At 41.5% G+C, this 14,036-nt stretch overlaps 1 pseudogene; it reads left to right on the top strand.

Annotated features, from left to right (window-relative positions):
* The window catches only part of LOC122925882, a 2,558,103-nt pseudogene that overhangs the window by 1,276,235 nt on the left and 1,267,832 nt on the right, over window positions 1-14,036 (top strand).

Raw genomic sequence — 14,036 nt, 5'->3', positions numbered from 1 at the left:
TGGGTTTGCTTTTTACAAGAAGCATTGTCTTATGTGAATGATGCCTCGCACAAAAGAGCTCTCAGAAGACCTACGAATAAGAATTGTTGACTTGCATAAAGCTGGAAAGGGTTATAAAAGTATCTCCAAAAGCCTTGCTATTCATCACTCCATGGTAAGACAAATTGTGTATAAATGGAGAAAGTTCAGCACTGCTGCTACTCTCCCTAGGAGTGGCCATCCTGTAAAGATGACTGCAAGAGCAGTATCTAAAATAGATGGACACTAGAGGATGAGCCTCTGTAACAAACAACATAGAAGACAGCCCTAAGGCATTAACTGAACATATATGCACAGTATGGCAAACGATGGTATAAAAGAAATTGGAACGTTCTCACCCAATTGTAGATAAAAGGTTCTCTCAGCGGTTGTTGAGGATGGAGACGGACCTGTAGTAGTTAGTAGCCATACTGGAGGGAGATAGGCAGGTGTGCCTCTTCACGTAGGTGGGTGACAGGGTAAATTGACCCTAGACAGCCCTAAGAATGGGACAGGGGCTAGTAAGCCCTACTTATCTACACGAGGAACTTGCCCCGCAAGGAGCGTCCCCGTCCGGATACCTGACCCTGTGGGGGCAGAAACCCTAATAAACCCTAAAAAAGAGAAAGAAAAATGTTTTGCTCCCTACGTGTAATGTTTCAATTCGTGAAAGAAAATCATCAGGGGAGAAAGATTTGGTTGTCACAGGACTATGGAGGGGGCCTGTGCAACCAAAACAAAATGGGGTGATAGAAAAAGGGGATTGTATGGCTCAATGTCCGCAATTGTAGACGTTGATTTATCGTAAACCGACGTCTACCAATACCCTGCTTAAGTGGGAGAGCAGTCATCCTCTCCCACTTAGGCAGGGTATTCCCAAGGGACAATATCTCAGGTTAAGGAGAAATTGTTCCACAAAATGGGAATTCATCACACAAGCAGCCGACCTGCGTACAAGGTTCCGCCAGCGCAGGTATCCTGACAAGGTCCTAAGGAGAGCTTTTGAATTTGCTCTGCATTCAGACAGAACATCTCTCCTCATCCCTAAACCCTGCACTATCTCTCCACCCACAAACACCATCCGCCCTATCATGACCTTTGATAGGGCTGCCGGTGACATTAAACACATCCTCCAGAAGAACTGGGGTATCCTTCAACTAGACCCAGACTTGAGAAAGGTGGTGGGGGATTACTCACACGTCACCTACCGTCGAGGACGTAGCCTCCGTGACACACTTGTGTCTAGTGAATTTACCCCTCCCAATCCATCAGGCTCAACCTGGCTTAGATCTAACGTTAAGGGATCCTACAGATGTAGTGTTTGCATTGCCTGTCCCTACAGGCAGGGAGTACAGCATACACCATTTTATCAATTGCAGAACCCGCGGCGTTATTTACCTCCTATCATGCGAGTGTGGCAGGGGGTACGTAGGAAAAACCATCCGCGAGCTCCGCAGACGTATCGGTGAACACCTTAGCAAAATAGCTAAAACTAAAGATACCCCTGTCTCCCGTCATGTCCACAGTCAGCATAACGGGAGTGCCCGTATCTCCGTGATGGGCATTGACCGCATCTTACCCCCAAAACGTGGAGGAGATTGGGACCATGCCATATTGCAGCGTGAATTGCGCTGGATCTACTATCTGAAGACAATGGCCCCTTTCGGCATTAATGAGCAGCTTAATTTTAGCTGCTATATTTAATGTACTATTTCCTTTCTTATACTGTATATCTCCATATCCTCGGTGTGCCGGCTATACCCCTCCTACAGCCAGTGCTCTTGAACCTGCCTCTAATAGTTTGGCTAACCTATGTAATCATTTGTTAATTTGGGATCCCTTTAACTATGCCCCCCCCTGCAATTATGTAGTTCTGCATTGACCATGCGTTCACATCTTTGCCCTGTACACAGTACCGCCCCCTGCTTATATCGCTCCCACTCCGGGACCTGGGCGGTGGGCGTTGCCTTCTGGGTCGTCGCGCCCCGTGACCAGCCTCTGGTCATGTGATCTTCTCACTGTTGTGTGGCGTCATCTGCTGGCGCCGCACATCACGAGCCGCGTCTTCCTGGAGCGCACGCCTTCTTCCCTGCGTTCCACCGGACATGTGACTTCCTCCTATCTGAGTCACATGTCCGGAAGTGGGATGTTACAGGGTAATCAGCACTACATGGAGTACTCATAAAAGACACAAGTACGGTGAGTACACTCTGCTGACAGCTTCCCCCCCCCCCCCCCCGGATTGATTATCCTGAGGCTACTTCTCTGTCTACTATAGATGGTACCCACAGGTGCACCTATATATATTTTGTGATAGAAGTTTGTTGGCATGGTCATGTCCTGTGTTTATTAGCCTGACTGGCTTTATACACACATCCGTTTGAAATTGCGGACATTGAGCCATACAAACCCCTTTTTCTATCACCCCATTTTGTTTTGGTTGCACAGGCCCCCTCCATAGTCCTGTGACAACCAAATCTTTCTCCCCTGATGATTTTCTTTCACGAATTGAAACGTGACACGTAGGGAGCAAAACATTTTTCTTTCTCTTTTTTTAGGGTTTATTAGGGTTTCTGCCCCCACAGGGTCAGGTATCCGGACGGGGACGCGGGGAAAGTTCCTTGTGTAGATAGGTAGGGCTTACTAGCCCCTGTCCCATCCTTAGGGCTGTCTAGGGTCAATTTACCCTGTCACCCACCTACGTGAAGGGGCACACCTGCCTATCTCCCTCCAGTATGGCTACTAACTACTACAGGTCCGTCTCCATCCTCAACAACTGCTGAGAGAACCTTTTATCTACAATTGGGTGAGAACGTTCCGATTTCTTTTATACCATCATTTCCCATACTGTCCATATATGTTCAGTTAATGCCTTAGGGCTGTCTTCTATGTTGTTTGTTACAGAGGCTCATCCTCTAGTGTCCATCTATTTTAGATACTACTTTATTAAATGGTAAGTTTTACCCCTCTGTCCCCGAGGGGATCAGTATATTTGCTACATTAACTTTGGGCGTAAATAGGTCTGGTCGCCAAACCAGGCCTTCCTGCTTCTTTACATGACTGCAAGAGCCCAGCGCAGACTGCTCAATGAGGTGAAGAAAAATCCTAGAGTGTCAGTCCCTGTTAGCAAATCTACGATACGTAAAACACTAAACAAGAATGGATTTCATGGGAGGATACCACAGAGGAAGCCACTCCTGTCCCAAAAAAACATTGCTGCATGTTTACAGTTTGCACAAGAGCACCTGGATGTTCCACAGCAGTACTGGCAAAATATTTTTTGGACAGATAAAAACTAAGTTGAGTTGTTTGGAAGAAACACACAACACTATGTGTGGAGAAAAAGAGACACAGCACACCAACATCAAAACCTCATTCCAACTGTGAAGTATGGTGGTGGGGGCCTCATGGTTTGGGGCTGCTTTGCTGCATCAGGGCCTGAACAGATTGCTATCATCAAAGGAAAAATGAATTCCCAAGTTTATCAAGACATTTTGCAGGAGAACTTAAGGCCATCTGTCCACCAGCTAAAGCTCAACAGAAGATGGGTGTTGCAACAGGACAACGACCCAAAACATAAGTAAATCAACAACAGAATGGCTTAAACAGAAGAAAATACGCCTTCTGGAGTGGCCCAGTCAGAGTCCTGACATCAACCCGATTGAGATGCTGTGGAATGACCTCAAGAAAGTAATTCACACCAGACATCCCAAAAATATTGCTGAACTGAAACAGTTCTGTAAAGCGGAATGGTCAAAAATTACTCCTGACCGTTGTACAAGTCTGATCTGCAACTACAGGAAACGTTTGGTTGAAGTTATTGCTGCCAAAGGAGGTTCAACCAGTCATTAAATCCAAGGGTTCACATACTTTTTCCACCTACACTGTGAATGTTTACATGGTGTGTTCTATAAAAACATGGTAACATTTAATTCTTTGTGTGTTATTAGTTTAAGCAGACTGATTGTCTATTGTTGTGACTTAGTTGAAGATTAGATCACAAATTATGACCAATTTGTGCAGAAATCCATATATCATTCCAAGGGGGTCACATACTTTTTCTTGCAATTGTGTATATATATATATATATATATATATATATACATATGCAAAGGAAAAATGGCGGCACTGGCTGCACTAGGAGAAAAACGGGTGCACGCTCCTGGGGAATCGACCTCTTACCCCAACCAATATATCCAGAAAAAGGACGGCACTCCAGCAGAATAAAAGTGAAAAGCTTCTTTTAATCGACCATACGGTGCAACGTTTCGGCTCAACTGAGCCTTTCTCAAGCAAAGGTACAAATCAGGTGAAAGGGGATTCACAGACTGAACATACAACCCTGTTCACGGGATTATAGTAGAATTAGGTCAAATTTACAAACGGGTGTCACAGAAGGAACCATTTAATTCTAAAGCTTCACTTTTAATATTTATATTTAAAATTAACGACCCATAATGTATAAGAAATATGTAAACAAAAAAAAAAGAAAATAAAGCAAACATAAATCTATCTCACTTGACTTCATGGATGTAGGAGATCAAGTGATTGATGAATATGGGGCAGTGTCCCTAATGGATTCCCCTACAATTAAGGCCCTGCCTGAAAACGGAATGGCCGCCCCGATAGGGGCGATCCCGTATCTCGTACCTCCTGTAATGCCCTGGAGGACCCTGATACAGGTGACCGATGAAAATGATCCTATGGGGAGACCAGTACTAGTCTACAGGTGTGCCAAAAATAAGAAATGCTTTATTTATACAAATAACACCCCAACCCCCATATAGTAGAGGTAAAAAATGACAAAGACAAAGTGCGATTGTGATGTGTTTTGTCTATACAAACACATCACAATCGCACTTTGTCTTTGTCATTTTTTACCTCTACTATATGGGGGTTGGGGTGTTATTTGTATAAATAAAGCATTTCTTATTTTTGGCACACCTGTAGACTAGTACTGGTCTCCCCATAGGATCATTTTCATCGGTCACCTGTATCAGGGTCCTCCAGGGCATTACAGGAGGTACGAGATACGGGATCGCCCCTATCGGGGCGGCCATTCCGTTTTCAGGCAGGGCCTTAATTGTAGGGGAATCCATTAGGGACACTGCCCCATATTCATCAATCACTTGATCTCCTACATCCATGAAGTCAAGTGAGATAGATTTATGTTTGCTTTATTTTCTTTTTTTTGTTTACATATTTCTTATACATTATGGGTCGTTAATTTTAAATATAAATATTAAAAGTGAAGCTTTAGAATTAAATGGTTCCTTCTGTGACACCCACAAATCAGGTGAAGGCAGATATAAAGACTGAATCAAATCATGTGATCTCACCACACCCAGTGGGCGTGTTATAAAAGTGACAATTGCACAAACATAATACAATACATAATACAGGTGTCAGGTAAGGCAAATGAAAAAATTACATGCATCAAGTATTAGCACATCTGGCTGTAAATACATCAATCCAGCATACATGTATAACATTTGCATGCGTGAACGGGCGGACCCACAGAACAGACACATAGAGAATGTAAACAGTCTGTGGATGCGTCCGGTGAGTGTAAAAACTAACCGAGGGAGGAGCGAAGGGATGATCCGGAAGATACATATTGACGGCGAGGGGCCCCAACTATGCGATCATTGAACACTGTACACATAACACTGGACTGGAGCGGCGTAACATCAATCAGGGGGCAGTGGCAGCCGGAGGACACCGAAGCATCATCAGGAACGGCCTCCGCTCATGCGTCACTACAGCGTCACATAGGTCAGCCTTGGTGCGTTACGGCGCATGCCCAGTATGCATCCAGTCTCGGGACGCCATCTTGGAGACTGGTAAAATGCCATTCACCTGTATTCCGACACTAGACCTGTTAAAATCCGGATATTGCGATTGAACTTATGGATGAAGCGGATGCATTATTCTACACGGGAGGGTGATATTTCCAATAACTATGCGGTTCTTTTTGAATTTTTTTTTTAATTATGTTGTTTCACATATGTAATTTTTTCTACTGGACGCAGTGTGCGTTGGGGGATAGTTTTGGGCCATTATGGTGCAGGTGCTATTTTTTCTATCCCCATTATAGATCTGCTCCCTGTGACACCTGGGGACCTGCTGGAGGACAGCCCTCTTGGATATGAGCGCAACCAGACAGTTTTGATTGACACTGTCCTCCACATCGTGGTTTCTGTGATGTTGGTGGGCTGTGGTCAAGACATAGTATGTGGACGATCTGGTTCCAGGTCTGTCTGTACTGGTCTGAGTCGCAATATCCGGATTATAACAGGTCTAGTGTCGGAATACAGGGGAATGGCATTTTACCAGTCTCCAAGATGGCGTCACGAGACTGGATGCATACTGGGCATGCGCCGTAACGCACCAAGGCTGACCTATGTGACGCTGTAGTGACGCATGAGCGGAGGCCGTTCCTGATTTTCTGCGTTCCTCATAAATGTTATCTTTGCTTTTTTTACATGTATATGATATTTTAGTCTTTTTAGGCCTGATTTTGTCTATTATTATATCTGCCTTTGTACGTGATAGAGACTGCTTCATATTTTTCCTCATAATGTCTAGAAACTTTGCAGCCTTAAATAATGTTTTTCTCTGATGCCAACACTAATATAGAAGGCTCAAAAAATTTGTGAATGATATGTGAAAGTTTGGCATTCTCAATAACCATGTTGCATGTCCATTCAAACATGGACATAAATCCAAATGTGAATTCCTTTCTGACAATTTTTAATTCCCTTAGAATTTCATATGTGGGCATGCTGTCACTTCTAGTACACCAAATCAGCTCTTTTAATCTTTTTTTATCATTATGAAAAATACATTATTTTGAATCATTATCATTAACATATTTAATTGCTAGACTCCTAGAAAGATTCACAGGAAGCCACAATCTAAATAATCTATTCCTTTGTTCATTTGATCATTCAAATCTGTCTGCGTGGCTCTCACAAATCTCATAATTCCTGCACACATGAAGGTTTGCATCATAAGTGGGGATTTCTTTGCATATTTTCATTAATTGCTTCTGCAATTTTAATTGTAAGCTGACCTCTTTGATATGCAATGTATGCTGGTGTACAGACCTGTCATTGTCTACTGACACAAGGTCACCTTCAGCAGAGATCTGCAATGTCTTCTCTTGTTGTACTGACCCTTCCTCATTTATAAGGTTATGGTCACCTTCATCAGAGATCATACATATGTGTTTTATCTCATTCTGCTGAGTTCTCAAATTCTCATTATTCTTACTTTCCTCTACTTTATTGCCATTTCCACCCTCAGTAGATGCATCTTTACAGATTGCAGCATCTGTGGTTAGAACTTCACTATTACAATTATCTGACAATAGTCTGTTAAAGACCTTTACCATATGGAAAATATTCCTTATTTTCTCTGTCTCTTTTCTGACTAAAATACATTTACAGTAGTCTATCTTCTTGTTTTCCTTTTTACATTCTGCATATAAATCAAACCATATCTTCTGCAAATCATACTTTTTACAAGGCTTTAACGCAAATTGTAATCTACTCTTATCAGCAATAGAATGTATTATTTCCATACTCTCAACCTCAGTAGATTCAAGGATGGGCTTCTGTCATCAGCATGTCTTGATACATCTGGCACTTGTTGTTCTCCTTCAGAAAATTCTTAGATTCTCTGATGTATTAAAGCTTGATAATTTTTTTTGAGTTCTCTCCTCCTCCTCTTCAAGCTTAAATATGTATCAGTATTGCACTAGGTTGCCAAATGTAATATGTCTCCAAATGTAAAATATTTATGTATGAAAAATATATCAACCCGATTTGGTAATCCTATCCAAATCTAGTGTATGTTTATTTGGAGTAAAGACCACCTGGAGGACTCATCACCAGGATTCAACAAGAGTTATATAAAAATGAATAATGCTATTTATTTTCAGTCTTAATAAGAGTTGATTACCTACAGAAATAGGTTAGGAAAAGTCTTATTCTAATTGTTATAAAAGTGAATGTTGGTAGTCCTTGAGGTATCATTGTTGAAGGTCAGGAATCCTCTTCTCAAGACTCCATGTGTCTTCTCTTCATCTTCTCCAGTAACCAACAACCCTCAACAGAGTGTGAGAGTAAGTATCAGAAGACCAGCCCTTTCAGTCATTTATACCATAGATACAGGCATGTCTTTACTAATGTATGGACTTATACATTGTCATATATGGTAGACTTCAAATATAGTTCTTCACGTTCTTATACAGACCTCTCATTGCCAAGTGTATTACTATAAATGGTGTGTAATGTAATACATACTTTATATTAAATATCAATTAAAATAATATCACATATTATTTAAAAAATGTGTGTTGGGCCCATCTACCAGGCATCAAGCCTACAATATTCAGGGCGACATAGGAACCAGCTACATTTGTACTCTGTTTAGACGTCCCAGGCAGATGGGCGTTTTTTAGTCTAAACGAGGCGCTACCCTCAATATATACTTCAAGAAAATTTAGACTAACACAATCATGGTCACAGGTGCATATTCATCAAGCAAGCATATAGAGAACTAATAAAAGCATGGCTTCACAACATTTCACATGCAAACAATAGAACTGAGAAATAGGGGTCATGATTGTGTTAGTCAAAATTTTCTTGTAGTATATATTTAAGGTAGCGCCTCTTTTAGACTAAGCAACTCCCATCTGCCTGGGTATTCTGAACAGAGTACAAATGTAGCTAGTTCCTGCATTGCCCTGAATAATCAAAACTCCTATAACACTTAGATAATTGCCATTAGCGTGGTACATAACCCCTATAAACACTAAAAAGAGCCACACACAATTAGTAAAATGAACAATCTATATTAAATTCAATACACTAAGATGTATGTGATGAATACCACCCCTCGTGCCTGCTGACGTCAACCACGTCGAGCTCACGAAACCCTGTATGATCACAGGGTTTACCAAAAACGTGAAGTTACGCCCTCCAGAGGAGCACGTAAGGTCAGGCTGGTATAGTTTACACACACACCTCCTGTCCACGCGGGCACAGAGAGGCAACAAGCTGGGAGAGCCTTTTCACTGCCACAGTGAAAACAGCCAACACTCAGCTCGGGTAACTGCCACCAGTTTCTCGTTTGATATAAGCCCGGTCCGCTAACAGGATTATATAGGGTCAGAAACCAACCCGTGGTAGCTTATAACTAGGCCAAAACACGGACGTGGGGATTCGTGATCGAGATACAAGATAGCACAAGATTAAATTATAGATTTAATCGCTGTAAGAGCACACTAGATGTGACACAATATACACAGACAATATATACAGTGGTCTGAGATTACAGATACAGATTATATGGGTACAACTGGGCTAAGCAGTGTAAAAGTAAGTTACCAAGTACGATGAAAGTTCCTTGTGATGTCCTAAGCTGGAGTCCACACGAGGGGCTGTGATCTCCTGCTATTTCCTGGGTCCCTACAAACACATGTGTAGGATGTGACCCCTCTTCAGAGAAAGACCCCGCCTACTTGCTGGCACCAGGCTTTTAACCTGTAGCCGGCCCATCCCCTCCCTGCCTCAGGGAGGGGTCAACTCCCCCTCTTCTGGGCTGACCGCATATGACCCACAAAACCCTTTAGGGTTCATAGCTCCAGACCAGAGGGTCATAGGGAGATGGTTCTGGGACTAATGGACCTGACTGGGTTCCGGCTACAAGTAGAGCCCAAACCTGAAACCGGTATGTGGTTTCTATGGGGAGATATGGGTATCTCCCTACCCTGACTGGGTACAAGTAAACAAAGACCATGGGACCATACCTCGTGGCCACCGGGACACAAATATGTATCCGGTTTGCGCCTGCGATGGCCAGGTGATTCATAATTCCTTATGAGAGGTAAGTGCCAATATGTCTAGGAAATCTCATTGAACAAGGCAAGAGCAGATACCCCCTGCTGGGGGGTTTTCCTGCAAGATTCAGCTGGCTCCAAACTGGTGCATGGAGGTGTGAACTTTTCCTTGAAGCAGGGCCCTCCTGTGGAGTTCCTTACCTCTGCAATCTGTCAGCACATGGGGGGTGTAAACTTATTTTGCATGTACACTGAATCATGCCAAGAGGTGCATCAAATTGCAATCAGGGCTGGGGGCTTTGAAGCAGGGAAATCCTGTAGATTTCCCTACCTCTGCTGTCTGTCAGCAAATGGTGGGGTGTGAGGACATGGCTGACAGTAAATATTAATCCATATTCCTCGCATGTACATATAAATCTCATAGAATCATTACATCAATACGGTAAAATGGATCCTATATAGCAGCACAAGGTAGGTCACACACACCAACAGCGGTCTGCAAATCCTATAAAAATATAGTAACAAGTCCACAACTAGCTGGAGCCCATATAACACTGTGTATAGCAGGAGTGAGTCAAATGAGTCAGGAGTGAGTCAAATGAGTACTAACATCAAAAATACGATGAGTATAAAGAGGAGGAGAGCCAGAGAAAGTTCCCAGCCATCCAGGGATCCCACATGAGACCCCCTCAAACAAATACCTTATACCCAGAGCTCTATATACTATATACTCAGCAGTTTGCCACCATTGAAAACAATTGGACAAACACTGACTACTACAACAGGACAACTATATAAGCCCAGCGGCTTCTTCCAGATATTTTTGTGGTATTTGCAGACCGCTGTTGGTGTGTTGACCTACCATGTGCTGCTATATAGGATCCATTTTAACCGTATTGATGTAATCGCCCTGAACATTGTAGACTTATGTAAGTCCAAGAGAGGCAGTTCTGTTAGTGTTAGGAACCCATCTGTGGTAGCCACCTTGACGCCTCTTAGATGGGCACGACACACGTTTGATCAAAAATGTGTGCAAAGAGCTTCTATTTTTTCATTTCTAGTAGGTATAATACCACATTAATTTTGAATGACCCCCATTTCTCAGATCTATTGTTTGCATGTGAAATGTTGTGCAGCCATGCTTTTATTAGTTCTGTAAATACAACACTATTATAATTTTGTGAAGAACAGGTCCACTTTATATTTTTTTACCTGTCATGCCATATCTCCATTTCATGCAGTGTAAACACACACAAAAAGATTCATCACATTGCCTTTCTATTTATATGTGCAGTGATGTGGGTCTGTATGTCTTTAAAACAAAAGCATCTATTACATGCATTGTCTTAACTGTGAATAATACAAAATATCAAATAGTAATTGCTCAATCTATTCTTTGATATGCATGCATAGGAGAATACAGACAAAGAGAATTAAATGTAAATTGTTCCACTATTCATGAGTGTCTGGCAGATGCCAGACTGCGACATATCTGTTTATATTTGCAGGGAACTGATAACCCTTATCATAGAGAGGCAATGCATATCTTGCTCCTGTGATAAACTCCAAGGCTTCAGGCCAGAGTGATGCAATAAAAGAGCACAGTTTTGTTCCAGAGATTTTGTAATTCTGCTGTCAAAAATAATGAAATTTAAGTGTCTCTGTGAAAAATACTGAGCTTCTAAAATGCAATTTCGTATTATTTTAAGATACAATAAAAATAGAAACTGGAATTGGAACTATAGTGTGAAGGAGAAATTAAGGTTAAAAGGTATTCATGGTAGTTACCGATAGAATACTGGGGGCACAAAGATCAAGCCATTTATTGGCTCGATAGGAAGATATGTTGGAGAGAATATATTGTACTACGTTTACTTATTACATAGAACAGGGATCAGCAACCTTCAGCACCCCAGCTGTTCTGAAACTACAACTCCTAGAATCCTCTTTTCACTTATATGGGAGTTATAAGGACAGCAGAGTACATGTGCATGATGGGAGTCGTAGTTTCACAGCAGCTGGAGTGCCAAAGGTTGCTGATCCCTGACATAGCATATGAGGTCAAAATGATGCATTACATTTCTATATTTTCCTCATTGGCTGTTCAGTCCAAATACATAGTTCACCCTTGATCAAGTTTACTTTACGTATAAGAAGTATATATAACACCTAGCATCTTTGTAATGCATCTTCATTACCATTTTAATTGTTATTTAGTAATATTCGGTTCAGTTTTTTGTGCTACCTGGAATTATCCCATGAAAACTAGTTATTGACTATGGACATAATTTTAGATTTTGTGGATACTTAAAGGGAATGTGTCATCAAAAATGTGTATAACCTTTCCATTCTTTCTGCAAGTGCACATTTTTTCTTTCTAACTTTCCTGAGTGATGTTATAGCTGTGTTGCTTCCCTGTGCTGCTCCCTCTCCCCTCCCACAGCATGATATACAGAGGCTAAAGCATTGATACTGTAAAATATTTCCTTCTCCATTTTCTTATTTTTGCTAAGGGTTTTTTGAACATTTGCAGAGAGCATCATAAAATATATCAGTTGGATCTATTTACATTCCCATTATCATTAATGTGAAAAAGAAGCTTGAAATACACAATATTAAATATCTCAATATCGGTGAAACATGTAAAGGAAATGTATTAAACTGTATTTCTGTTTCTTCAGGTGTTTTGGCTAGTTTGTTTCGGAGTCATGCTACATGCAACACAAAATGCAGAAAATGGTGCATATTTGATGGACCAGTCGATGCTGTTTGGGTAGAAAACATGAATACTGTTTTAGATGATAACAAAAAGGTATTTAAATAAAATTGCACTGCTCTTATCAATCAAATTGTTCCTATTACCTCACTGACTGCATTCAAGTAATATTTTTATCTTTATATTATATCATACAAATATAATGTATATATTTTATATATTGAAGACCATAAGGTTTCTTTGCACCAGGATGTCTGTATTCTAATAAAATAACAATTTTGTTACATATGTTGTTATGGATCTAGACTGCACCATTTCTCTATTATTCTTTATAGTTTATGAATAACTTGCCAATTGGGTATTACCCCCCCCCCCCCCAAAAAAAAAAAAATGGAAATTGCTCTAAATTGACAAAACAGTGCTTTTCAACCTGCACTTTTCACAGGCATACTATTTCACAATAGTTTTATTCATACTTGGACAGAAAGCTTACAGGATTTTTTTTTTACTTCTTCTGCTGCTTTTTATCTGCTGTGGCCTACAGATGAGCAAACTACTTGATATTCGTTTTGGGTCCGATTCGCAGAATTTTTTTTTTTTTTTTGTTTGCCCTAATTGCCCTGGAAGTTGGTATATAACCCCCTCCATAATGTTTAGGAAAACTTATCTCTTTTCGTTTATGTGTTCAGACACACAAAGCTTCCAAAAATTATCCCTTATAGGGGGCAGTATCCATTCCTGTTCTGCTTAGGAGTCCCCTGCCTAACTCCATATATGGCTATTTCAATATATAGAGTCATTAGCCCTTGTTAGCATTCTGCGTATTCTTGATGTCAATGATACATCTGTCACTGCGTAAGCAAACAAGCATACAGGTCTCCATTCTGGCCAGTGTGTCCGAAAAACCAGTTCTTTCCTGCTCAGCCACTGTCACTGTCATTTTAGTGCTTGACCGTGACGCGGTTGCCGTGCAGACTCATTGCTTGTGGCAACGTGTAGTTTGTTGTTTGCACGTAAACTTTCCTTTTATATGGTGTTTTCCCTGTTTTGGTTGGCATGGGGTTAATTCCTCCTTATATATTGGTGTGTTGGAGCCTGAGGTCATAGTTTGTTGGTTGTCAGTCTGTGTAGGAGCTTTGCGCTCTGGCTGAATGTGGTGTCTGTGTGAGTCACCCTTATTTATTATATTGTTTACCTTGCCCTGGCTGTGTGTCCCCTCTGGTGTGTCTCTGTCATTCCTCCCCCACCTGGTGTATGTTGTTTTGGTGTGGTCTGTGTTTGGAGGTTTATATGTTGGTGTGCCTGCTCCAAAATGGGCTTGCTTTCCCGCAGGGGTTTAAGCAATAGCAAGACTGTGGACTTCCCAGCCTGGAGCCGTACTTCCATCTCGGCTGCGGCAGGTAAGTGTGGATAGCATTTGTTTTGATGCTGTGTTACTTACCTGTCGTATTGCTT

This window comes from Bufo gargarizans, chromosome 2, assembly GCF_014858855.1.
Source record: "Bufo gargarizans isolate SCDJY-AF-19 chromosome 2, ASM1485885v1, whole genome shotgun sequence".
In the NCBI taxonomy this organism is placed as follows: Eukaryota; Metazoa; Chordata; class Amphibia; order Anura; family Bufonidae; genus Bufo; species Bufo gargarizans.
The sequence above is the reverse complement of the archived record's forward strand: the minus strand, read 5'-3'. Positions and strand labels throughout refer to the sequence as shown.